The sequence below is a fragment of the Orycteropus afer genome, unplaced genomic scaffold, assembly GCF_000298275.1.
Source record: "Orycteropus afer afer isolate SDZICR_OR568_19922 unplaced genomic scaffold, OryAfe1.0 scaffold00001, whole genome shotgun sequence".
Taxonomy (NCBI): Eukaryota; Metazoa; Chordata; class Mammalia; order Tubulidentata; family Orycteropodidae; genus Orycteropus; species Orycteropus afer.
The window spans coordinates 12,172,097-12,184,005 of NW_006921588.1; the positions used below are offsets into that span (position 1 = coordinate 12,172,097).

Below are 11,909 nucleotides of genomic sequence, written 5' to 3' on the forward strand. Positions count from 1 at the left end.
GGACTAGGAGCCCACGTGAACCACTGTCACTCCTGACCTGAGACCCTAAGAACTAGGTGGTGCCTGCCTACCACCACCAACTATTCTGATTTGGGACACAATAGAAGGTCCTGGAGAATATGGAAGAAAATGTAGAACAAACTCAAATTCTTAAAAATGACTATTTCTACTGAATCAATAAGGAGCTCTGGTGGCACAGTGGATAAGACATTTGGCTGTTCACTAGAGGTTCAGCAGTTCAAACACCAGCGGCTTCATGGAAGAAGGATGGCATAACCTACTTCTGTAAAGATATATAGCCTCAGACATTTAATAGGGGTCAATATGAGTTGGAATTGAGTAGATGGCAGTGAGTTTGGTTGGTTTGGTACTGAATCAATAGAGATTAGAGGAGCCCCTGAGACAATCATCCTAAAAAAAAACCTTTGAACATGGACTTGAAACTCTTTGTGCAGGTCACTTTTCAGTATAATAAGATTGTCTTACAAAATAAACAGCAGAAACCACGAGTAATGTATTTCCTTAAACAATGAACTTATGACCAAAAGGTCAACATTTACCCAAAGTGAGAAGGCAAGTAGGGAAGGGAAGCCTGACCAATAGAAACAGAACAAACACAATGGAAACAATAAGAATGCTGAAACAGTGTAATAATTGTAACCAGTAGCATGGAACAATTTGTATTAAAATTATTAAAGAGCAATCTAATTTGCTGTATAAACTTTCACTTAAAACACAATAAAATAGTATTTTTAAAAAAGAAATCATCATGAATCTTATCTTTAAAATTCTTCAATATCTTCTTGTGGCCTGACTCCTTACTGTAATTTTTTTGTTTGTTTGTTTTAGCATTAAGGTAGTCTGGCATCATTGAATGAGTTAGGACAGGTTCCCTCTGCTTTGTTTTCCGAAGAGATTGGGAATTGTTATCATTTTATTTCCCAAATGTTTGGTAGAATTAATCAGTGAAATATTATGGGGCTTGTGCTTCCTATTTGCAAAGTTATTGATTCCTGAAATAATTGTTCTAATTGATATTAGCTATTCAAATGTTTATTGCTGCTTGTGTGAGTTTGGTAGTTTGTGGATTTAAAGGATTTATGTGATCCATTTCACCTGTTACCAAATTTGTGGCCACAGAGATTTTTACAGCATTCCTTTCTTGTCTTTCTAACATGAATCAATAGAAAAAGAGAAGATTCTTAATATATTAGTAAAATGTATCTTCTCACTTTTGTTATTGGTTTTTCTAAAAGCTTATAAATTTCTTTAATCTTTTACATGATTGGCTTTTCTGTCAGTGTTTTATTTGTTTGATTTGATTAATTTCTGTTGATATTTGTAATTTTTTTTTAATTGCTATAGGTGCCTAAGACATTTGATTGCTAACCAGAAGGCTGGCAGTTCAAACCTACCAGCCACTCTTCAGAAAGAAGGTTGGGGAGTAGATTACTTCTGTAGAGATACCACCTTGGAAGCCCAAGGAGGGGTCACTGTGAGTCAGATCCAACTTGACAGCAGTGAGTTTTGGTTTTGTTTTTTTTAGGCATAAATTGCTTTCTTTTTCTAGTTCCTTAAGGTGAATGCTTAACTTATTGATATTATCTTTTTCTTTTTTACTGATATATGCATTTATGGCCATACATTTCTCTTTAAGCATATTTTCACATCTCATCAATTTTGATTAACTGTATTTCCATTTTTACTTAGATAAAAAATATACATTCTGTACATTTTTCTTTAGACTTCTTCTTTGGCTCTTGTGTTATTTAAAAATGTTATTTTATGTACAAGTTTTTCTAGCTTGCTTTCTCTTTTATTTTTTTAAATTTTATTTTCCATTGTAGAATGAAAACATAAATTTTATGATTTACATTCATTAAAATTGTAAAGATATGTTTTAAACCCAGAAGGTGGTCTATCTTGGTGACAATTCCATGTGCACATGAGAGGTATGTATATTCTGCCATTATTATATGGTGTATTCCATAATTGTCAATTAGATCAAGTTTATTATTCAGATCAATTATATCCTTACTGATTTTCTGCTCTCTTGATTACTGAATTACTGTCAGAGAGGTGTTTAAATCTTCACCTATTATAGTAGACTTGTCGTTTCTCTGTTTAGTTCTATCATTTTGTTTCATATGTTTGAGTCTCTCTTATTAGTTGCATGCATTCTCAGTTTTGTTATTTCTTCTTGTATAATTTACCCTTCACCATTATGTAATGCCCTTCTTTTTGTACAATATGTCCATATTTAGCACTGGCCAACCTTGTTATTCATAAGTTAATTTTAACAAATAATTTAAAGGTTACTGTGTTAGCTATATGGAATATTTTTAGAATATATGTATATATATATATATATATATATATATATATATATATATATAATGTAAATATGTTAGGCTGGGTTCTCTAGAGGAAAAAAAAAAAAACATTATATTATAAAGAGAGATTTCTCTCAAGGAAATGGCTCATGTCATTGCAGATGCTGTCAAGTCCCAAGTCCATGGGCCACATGTCAAGCTGGAGACTTTTGACTCACATGGCTGTAGGGGCTGACAAATCTAAGGATGACAGTTTAGAAGTAGGCTGATGGCTCACAGGATGCAGAGGCAGATGAATCCAAGATTGGCAGGTAAGACTACAGGATGCTGGCCAAGTCCCAAGACTGACAGTCAGATGATGAGAGCCAGATACAGGATCCAGAATGAACAAAAAGTGAGAGAGCTTTTCCAGAATGTCCATATACATCAAGTGGAAGCCACATCTCCATGGAAATTCCTTTTCAACTGATTAGCTGCTCATAACAGATTTCATATTGCATTATATCAAATTTCATCATAAGGGATAACTATATAACTGCCAAACCAGAGAATCATGGTACAGCCAAGTTCACATACAACCTTAACCATCACATTGAATCATAACACCAGGCAGATACACACTTCTTAGAACTATCAACCACACAAAATAAAAAGAGTAGCATATGTCCAGGAATAAAATGTAGAAGAAAGTAAGGGATAAGAAATAAGGACAAATGAAAATAGTAAACAGGGATGGAATGGGAAGAGTTCTGTTAGATTGTGGGGGTTGCAATCAATGTCACAAAACAAAGTGTGTATGTATTGTTGAATGGAAAACCAATTTGCTCTGTAAACTTTTACCCAAATTACAATAAAAGTTTAAAAAAAGAAAAAAAAAATTAAACATTTATACATTGACATTTTTGTTTCAAAACCTCAATATCTAGGAAGAAGTTCCCAAAGCACACAATTAAGAGCATATGTGAATAGAAATATATAAATGGATGAGTATATAGACAAATGGTACTGTTTTCACCAAAGGATTTAGAAACAGCTTAAGAAAAATAGTTAAAATTCTCTTGTCAAGATACATTATTTATTAAATTATTATTACCTGTCATCTTGCCTATGTATATTAAATAACAAATAAGCTGTGGAACACTGTAATACATTAAAGGAGGAAATATATGAACCAATATGTCACAATTCTTTTGTTTAAGAATTATTTGTGAAAAAAAATTATTTGGGCATTGTTCATTTTCTCCTAATCACACTTAGTGTTCTTTAAGTATTCTTTGAATATTGTACAAAATATACAAAATGAGAGTAAAATATGTCTCTATACACATGCACTCTCATATACAAACTCACATTCATTTACAAATACCAGACACTTTATTGAGTAATGAAATACAGAAAACTACATAAGGCACATTCAATGTTGGTGGAAATGCAAAATGGTAGATTCACTTTGGAAGATAGTCTGCCAGTTTCCTACAAAGCTAAACGTGGGCTTACCATAAGATCCAACATCATGCTTAGAGATAATTACTAAAATGGGTAGAAAAATGAGGTCCACACAAAAATCTACTCAAAAGTTTATAGCAACTTTACTCAAACTGTCAAAAATTAGAAACACTAAGATGACCTTCAATGAGGGAATAGATAAAGAAACATGGTAAATTTGTAGAAAAAAAAAAAAATGCAGGAGCTCTGGTGGTGTAGGGGCTAAAGCACTTGACTGCTAACCAGAAGGCTGGTGGTTCAAATATACTAGCCACTTCTTAGAAGGACCTTCAATAAGGGAATGGCTAAAGAAACATGGTACATTTGTACAATGAAGTATTATTTGGTGATAAAAAGAAATGAGCTATTAAGCCAGAAAGATAAATTTAAGAAACTTAAATGCAAAATATTAATAATAGGATAAACTGTGTATAGGGGACAAGGGGATATATAGAAGCTCTGTATTTTCTGTAAATATAAAATCGTCTTTAAAAATAAAGTGTGTGTGTGTGTGTATATATATATATATATATATATATATATAAGCTCTGGTAGTGTAATGCCTAAGGCATTTGACTCCTAACCAGAAGACTTGCAGTTCAAACCAACCAGCCACTCTTCAGAAGGAGTACTGGGCGATCTACTTTAGTAGAGATACAGCCTCAGAAACTCAAGGAGGAGTTGCTATGAGTCAATTTGACTTGAGGGCAGTGAGTTTTTTGTTTATATATATATATATATTCCAAAAACACATATGCAAGGTAAAATGTATTATTTTGAAAAGCTTTTAAACTTTTAAATTAATTCATTTCATCTCAACTAATCAGAAGAGGTGTGTTTCAGAATTGTGTCCTTTACCATACTTATTCAATATGTATGCTGAACAAATAATCTGGGATGCTGGACTATATATAGAAGAACACAGTATCAGGATTGGAGGAAGACTCATTAACAACTGTGATATGCAGATGACACAACCCTGCTTGTGGAAAATGAAGAGGACTTGAAGTACTAACTGATGAAGATCAAAGACACCCTTCAGTATGGATTACACCTCAACATAAAGAAAACAAAAATTCTCACAACTGGACAATAAGTAGCATCATGATAAATGGAGAACAGAATGAAGTTGTCAAGGAATTCATTTTACTTGGAATCACAATCAATGTCAATGGAAGCAGCAGTCCAGATATTAAAGTACATAATGCATTGGGCAAATCTGATTTAAAAGAAATTTAAAATTTCTTTAAAGTGATAAAAAGCAAAGATGTCACTTTGAAGGAAAAGGTGAACTCGATCCTAACCATGGCATTTTCAATTGCCTGTTATTCATGAAAGCTGAATAATGAATAAGGAAGATGGAAGAGGAATTCATGCCTTTGAATTATGGTGCTGGTGAAGAATATTAACTATCCGAAGGGCTGCCAGAAGAAGGAACAAATGTCTTGGAAGAAGTGCAGCCAGAATGCTCCTTAAAAGCAAAGATGGTGAGACTTCATCTCACATATTTTGGACATGTTATCAGGAGGCAGTAGTCCCTGGAAAAGGATATCATGTTTGGTAAAGTGGAGGGTTGGAGAAAAAAAGTCATACACTCAATGAAATGGACTGACACAGTGGCTCCAACAATGGGCTGAAGTATAGCAATGATCACGAGGATGTCACAGGATTGGGCAGTGTTTTCTGCTGCTGTACATAGCATCTCTATGAGCCAGAACAGACTCAATGATATCTAATATACAACAAGGATATATGACTGTGTAGGAAAATTATATTAGTCTCATCCTTCTTTTTCCTGTACTTATTACAAACTAAAGTTGATGATGCACATAAAATCAGTTTTTACTAGTAAGATAAATTTTATAAATGACCTCATCAAAACAATTCTAAAGCTATAATTAATAATTAACAATAAAGATAAAATGATGGGATAGCCACTTTTAAATGTAAGAAACTTCAGAAGCTTCTATATTTCATGACTAATACTAGTAAAAAAATATTTAATATTATGTATTTAAACCCAACTAAAAATTTTGATGCATAAACTTTTCAGCATTTTAAGTCCAATAATATTTTTATCCACTAATAATGGTTGCTTAGTCTTCTCAATTTGGATTCCCTATAAAAATAAAGTTTTTCAAAAGTAGGTTGGAACTTTAGTAAGACATATATATATATGTGTGTGTGTGTGTGTGTGTGTGTGTAGATAGATAGATAGATAGATATTTAATTTTATTGTGATTTGGCTGAAAGTTTACAGAGCAGATTCCCTCTTCTCTGTGTCCTTCCCTCCCATGCACTCTTGCCCCCCCCCCAGCTCTCTCCCTGTGCATACACAGCCCTTCTATTCTCCCGTGATTGATCTCTCCAAGGAATATAGCTACCTAATATAAATGTTCAGCTCATATGCCTGTCTATTGTTTGGGTGGAAGCCACAGGAGTGGGTTCAATTACAAACCTGAGGGCAGCTAGGGGCCATAGTCTCAGGGGTTCCACCAGGCTCTATCAGACCAGCAAAACTGAGCTCCACTTTTTTTTTTTTTTTAATGATTTTGAGTTTTGTTCCACATTATTCTCACCTTCTATTCAGTATGTCCTACATAGATCCCCCTCCAAGAGGTTGGAAGTGGTAGCCGGGCACCATCTAATTCTTTTGGTCTCATAGTCATATTGTTGTTGTAATATGCCATCGAGTTGGATCCAACTCATAGCAGAAGATTTTATGGTGTACCACTCCCTTGTACTTTGTTTCCTTGCGTCTTTGGTTTTCTTCATTCTTTTCTCTGGATGAGGAGAGACCCATCATTGCATATAGATGGCCATTTACAAGCTTTTAAGATCCCAGTTGCTACTCACCAAAGTAGGATGTGGAACAATGTTTTAGTGTGGTATGTTATACCAATTGAGTTTGATGTGCCCTGCAACCATGGTCCTGAGCCCCAAGTAAGATATTTTCCAAAAAGAATATCAAAATAGACTGTTTATTTATCATCATTAATAGATAAAATTATTTTTCAAAATTTTACAAGGTAATAGGAACTCTGGCTTGTATTAATCTATGTATTAGGAAGAAATTTGTATGCATTTTTTTGGTTAATTTTCCAGGATTAAGCCACATAAATTTGAAAATAGCAATGTGGAACATGCAGCCAAAATTTATTTCAGTATCATTTAAATCCCAGAGCTCCCATTATGATGAGAGTTTTACTTATTACAGTGTTGCATATGCAAAATTTAGGCTAAACTATCTAACTTTCACACAGAGAGTAACATAAAAGAGCTAACACAAAGCTCTGATTTCCAAAAACAGGTGAATTTAGTTACTCTAATTTAGAGTGTCTGATAGCGTAGTGCCTAAGGCACTTGACTGCTATTCAGAAGGCTAGCAGTTCAAACCCACCAGCCACTCCTCGGAAGGAAGATGGGGCAATCTACTTCCGTAGTGATGTTGTTGTTGTTGTTATGTGCCGTCGAGTCAGCCCTGACTCATAGCGACCCCTCCTTGGGTTTCCGAGGCAGTATCACTACGGAAGTAGGATTGCCCAACCTTCCTTCCGAGGAGTGGCTGGTGGGTTTGAACCGCCAGCCTTCTGGTTAGCAGTCAAGTGCCTTAGCCACTATGCTACCAGAGTAGTGATACTGCCTCGGAAACCCAAGGAGGGGTCGCTATGAGTTGGGTCCGACTTGACGGCACATAACAACAACAACAATTTAGAGTGTTACAATTACTGAGTTTAAAAATGTCCATAAAAGACTATGGTAACTGAATCATCAGCATCTGCAGAGAAAAAAGATGAGACACGTTCAACAGTGAAAAGGAAATAAGCACTGATTAAAGCATTTACTTTAGTCTGAACAAAACACGTAGCTCTTTTCTTTCTTTCTTTCTTTTTTTTTAACTGTTGACATTTTACAGCTTTATTTCAGATTAAAGTGCGTTTCTTAAAAAATGTTTCAATATCCAGTTTCAATTTGCAGGTGATAACAGTCAACTCTCAATGATTCATGAAAGGCTTTATTATGGATCAGACACAGATTCTCCACCCCTAAAAATATGGAACGCTTCATGAATTTGTGTGTCGTCCTTGTAAAGAGGCCATGCTAATCTTCTCTGTATGGTTCCAATTTTAGTATATGTGCTGCCCAAGTGAGCACTGTATGAACTCTTGAGCAGAGATATTTAGGTTGAGATGGAGGAAGACAAGAAAAAGGCTACCTTTCATTCATTCAAAAATATTTATTGAGCACCTTTTATACACCAGTGAGCCCTGGAGACTCAGTGGTTATACACTCTGCTGCTAACAAAAGATCAACCAGCAGCTCTGCTGGAGAATAAAGTGGCAGTCTGCTTCAGTATAGATTTCAGCCTTAGAACTACTATGGGATGGTTATACTTTATCCTATAGGGTCACTATGAGTCAAAATTGATTTCATGCAATGAGTTTGTTTTTGTGTTTCTTTAGGTACTAGATTTCTATATAGGGAGAGGTAATTAAATAACAAAATAAACAAAAATTCTGCATTCACGGGCCTTATTTCTGGTGGGGAATCATGATGTACAAGATAAATAAGTAATATATATTAAGTAGGGAGCTCTGGTAGCATAGTGCCTAAGGCACTTGACTGCTAACCAGAAGGCTGGTGGTTCAAACCCACCAGGCACTCCTTGGAAGGAAGCTTGGGCAATCTACTTCCATAGAGATACTGCCTCAGAAACCCAAGGAAGGGTCACTATGAGTCGGGTTCGACTCGATGGCACATAACAACAATAACAACATATATTAAGTAAGAGAGTTGTATGTGTAGGAGATTTAAAAAAAAGAAAGAAAAGGTTTGTTACTGTTGTTGTTAAGTGCCATTGAGTTGGTTCCAACTCATAGCAACCTTCCATACAACAGAACGAAACACTGCCCAATCTTGTACCATGCTCACAATCCTTGCAATAGTTGAGTCCATCATTGCAGCTACTGTGTCAATCCATCTCACTGAAGGTCTTCCCCTTATTCGCTGACCCTCCACTTTACCAGGGATAATATCTTTCTCCAGGGAATGGTCCCTTCTGACACCATGACCAAGTAGGTGAGACGAAGTCTGGCCATTCTCGCTTCCAAGGAGCATTCTGGCTGCACTTCCTCCAGGACAGACTTGTTTGTACTTCTAGCAGTCCATGGCATTTTTAGTATCCTTTGCCAGCACCACAATTCAAAAGTGTTAACTCTTCAGTCTTTCTTCTTCATTGTCCAGCTTTCACATGCGTATGAGGCAATTGAAAATACTATGGCTTGTGTTAGGTGCACCTTAGTCTTCAAAGTGACATCTTTTTATCTCCAACACTTTAAAGAAGTCTTTTGCAGCAGACGTGCCCAGGTCAATACAATGCCAGATTTCTGGACTGCTGCTTCCTTTGGTGTTGATTGTGGATCCAAGTAAAATGAAATCTTTGACAACTTCAAACTTTTCTCTATTTATCTTGATGCTACTTATTGGTCCAGTTGTGAGGGTTTTGTAACTACACAGTTTTTTCCCTCTTTTTGGTTTGTAGTAGTCTTTATTTGTCAATTGATGTCTTAATTAATGTCTGTTCCCTGTTTACAATCTCGTAGGCTTATTTACTTTGGATACTTTCATAACTGGGTTGGTTTCTGGGTTATGTCATCATGTGTGTTAATGGTCAATTGTTGTTGGCTTTTGTTGGTTCTCTGTCCCTCCCTTTAGCACCTCTTGTAAGACTGGTCTGGTTTTAGCAAAATTCCCTTAATTTCTGCTTATCTAGAAATGTCCTAATTTCACCTTCATATTTGAGGGACTATTTTGCCAGGTATATAATTTTTGGTTGGAAATTTCTCTCTATCAGGGTTTTATATATATACCATATATATACCATCCCATTTTCTTCTCAACTGCATGGTTTCTGCTGAGAAATCTGAGCTTATTCTTATTGGTTGCCCCTTGTAGATAACTTTTCATTTTTCCCATGCTGCTTTCAGGATTCCTTCTTTGTCTTTGGTTTTGGTGAGTTTGATGATGATATGTCTTGGTGATTTTCTTTTGGGGTCTATCCTGTTTTTGGTTCATATATCTGGATACATTCTCATCTTTCATCATACCAGGAAAAGACTCTTCCAACAGGGTTTTATATATACATATATATATATATATATAGAGAGAGAGAGAGAGAGAGAGAGAGAGAGAGGCTCTTCCAACAAATCTTCAACAATTTTCTCTGTGGTTTTATTTGTCCCTTTCTGTTCTGGAATTCTGATTACATGTAGGTCATTCTTTTTGATATTATCCCACATGAACCATAGGCTTTCTTCATTTTGCTTAGGTCTTTTTTACTGATTGTTCCTTTTCCAAAGAAGTATTGAGGTATTTGCCTTCATTCTCACTAATTCTGTCTTACATTGATTCAATTCTATTCCTTTGCTGTTCAATGTGTGATGATTTCTGAACATTTAGTATTAATCTTCTGGATTTCTGCCCATAGATTTTGTATAATTTCTAATTTTTCATTTATTTTGTCATTTTGTTCTTGTATTGTCTTTTGAAGTTGTCTAGGTTTGCTCTGTGTTTTCCTCAATTTTGTCAGTGTTTTCCTTGATCTGTCTCTCAATTCATTGAAGGTAACTGAATTTAATTCTTTTGAATTCCTTTTCAGGAAGTTCCAATGTTATGTCTTCCTCAGGGATGTGTTTTGGGTTTATATCCTGGTCCCTTGTTTTTCCTGATTTATCTCGCTTCTTTGTGTGGACTACGATACTCTGTTGTCTCTGAGGAATTGTGACATTTTTGTGTTTATATTTAATTGGTGATTGTATGTTGGAGTGACTTGCCCACGATTTTCATTTTCTTTGTTTTGTTTGTATGTTATCTACACAACCAGGGTACTTTGTTATGCTCCTCTATTCGCTAGTTGGCAGCACTTATACACTCACCACCTGCCTCCTTTCCCATTATCTGCCTCCCACGTGTCATCCTTGGTAAATAGAGCCTATTCTTAGGTCCCTGGTATCTGAATGAGAATGCTATCACTTTAAATATCCAAAGTGGCTACTGTTTGTAAATATTCAAAATGGCTGCACCCTCAGTCATTTTAAATATCCAAAATAGCCACCACTTGCAGACATTCAAAATGCCTGCAGCCTCAGTCACTTCATTGTTGTTATGTGCCATGGAGTCAGACTTGACTCATAGCGACCCCTCCTTGGGTTTCTGAGACAGTATCACTATGGAAGTAGAATGCCCCATCCTCCTTCTGAGGAGTGGCTGGTGGGTTTGAACCACCAACCTTCTGGTTAGCAGTCAAGTGCCTTAGCCACTATGCTACCAGAGCTCCCTTTAAATATCCTAAATGCCTGCCATGTGTAAACAACCAAAATGGCTGCACCCTCCAGACAGCCAGAAGTCCACAGCTCAGGTTGTCTCCCTCCTTGCTCTTTGTCTCCCTAGTCATAGGCCACCAGAGCAGTCGTCCCTGCAGTACTTGGTGACCAGGGCTGATTGTTAAGTCAAGTCTCAGGTCCTGACACCACTTTGAAATATTCAGGCTGTTGGTCCTGTCAGAGTAGCTGACAATCCACTGCTCTGATCTTCATCTCTGTACTCACTGTTTTCATTTAGGTTTTTCCCCTACTTGGTGCCTAATCCACTTCTGTGGATTTCCAAGATCCAGGATCCAGGACTATATTCTGTATCTCTTTCAATTGGTTTCTCTTTTCTTTGTTTGAAGAGGGTCTGTGGAGCTTGGCTGCCTATTCTGCCATCTTACCAGAAGTCCCGCTTTTCTCAATTTTAATATTATTCCCCCACCTTAGTTTTGGAATGAAAGTCAATTAAGTAAATTACCTCACAGAAACATTAGCATGTTCTTAAACACAGAGAATGATGACTGCTTTTTACTTTGTTTGATATTTCCCAAATATTGATGCATCAGTAATTATTTGTAGAGTATAGGTTTAAGTTTTTTTTTTTATCTGTGAATTTTAGAATTTATTTTTAATTAAACACTATAAATCATTTTTAAAATTTTTTTTCAGAAGCTTTAAGAAGCTTGAAGTTGAAATCCAAATATAATAGGGTTAAATACATATT

General features: G+C 35.8%; 1 non-coding gene across 1 annotated transcript; it reads right to left on the reverse strand.

The window, feature by feature from the left end:
- Nucleotides 1–7,866: 7,866 nt before the first annotated feature.
- LOC122151097 lies at nt 7,867–7,973 on the reverse strand. The gene has a single exon (XR_006163976.1). It is a non-coding gene; the product is annotated as a U6 spliceosomal RNA (small nuclear RNA).
- Nucleotides 7,974–11,909: the final 3,936 nt, after the last annotated feature.